We start from the raw sequence: 1354 nt of genomic DNA on the forward strand, positions 1-1354 counted from the left end.
TGAAGTTTAAAGAATCAATTATTTACTCAAGCGTAAATGACTTAAAACACACATATATTTTATTGCCTTATTTAAATGAATCACTTCCAAGTTTTCGAACAAACAATAAAGTCTCTCTTTGAATGGTAATAATATATTGCCTTAGTTAAATCCCCGTTTTTTTTTTTAAATCCGAGTGTAATGTTGATCGAAAATCTTATAGTATAATGTAATGACCAGGGGTATTTGTTTGTAATTATTCTAGTTGAGAAAGAGCTTTTAAAAAAATGAGGTGAGAGTGCATGTGGTGATGACACCTAGAAAATGACACACATGTAATAAACACATGAAGCCAAGGTTATTTTTTATCAATAATCCTCGGATAATAAAAAAAAGGATATCTTGCCTCAAAGCCGGTAGAATTATCTTCCTTTTTCACCTGGACCAGTTATATATCAGGCTTTGAAACCCCAAAATCATAGTATTCATTTTATTTGAATATTTTTATTAAATATATCTCAAATGGCATTTGGATGTTTAGTATATATCTTGAATTTGCCTTTGGATAGTATTGCTAGATGACAAAAGTATTTTGGATATTGATGATCTAGTATTATGTCGTCGGATCATCCATGACAACTGTCACGGTAACGAGTTGGGTCACAAAATAAAATAGTACTAGGTGATAATCCGCGTCCTGCACGGAGCGAATAGATTTAAAAGTATTATAACTTTTAATATGTAGATATAATAAAAGTTAAAGTCATAATAAGAAAAATATATGTAAGAAAGTACGGGTTATAGCTAAAAATTTTAGTATGTCAATATAAATTTATATGCGATGAACTTTAAAATTAAATTGTATATATGTTTTCATAAAGGTAAATTATAAATATAAGATTAAATGAAACATAAGCAATAGTCTAATAAAATATAAAAGGAACAATGTATCAGAAAACAAAAGAAAATGAAAAATATAGACAAAATAACTGCTGTCAATAATGTCTTCAGAAGTCTTCGTTTGAAATCCTATTATGAGCAATAGCAAAGAGATCATCTTGAGAAATTAAAAACATTATTTAACAAAATATGTGAATGCATGTATTACATCAATCGTAAAACATCAATTTCTGGAACACCAGTGGGGTCGAAGACAATTTTGGAAAACCCGTCAATGTTAGTAACCTTCTTAAGTCGGCCTTATTATGAAAGATGAAAAATATTAGCAAGATATACATATAATATCAGCTCCAAAAGATTTATTATATACAATAAATACAATAGATTACCTTATCCCCAATTAATTTGCCAACACTGTAAAACACATAATACTATATCTGCATCTATAGAATTCCATAAATCATTGAAAACATGA

The sequence above is a fragment of the Brassica oleracea genome, chromosome C5 (genome assembly GCF_000695525.1).
Source record: "Brassica oleracea var. oleracea cultivar TO1000 chromosome C5, BOL, whole genome shotgun sequence".
Taxonomy (NCBI): domain Eukaryota; kingdom Viridiplantae; phylum Streptophyta; class Magnoliopsida; order Brassicales; family Brassicaceae; genus Brassica; species Brassica oleracea.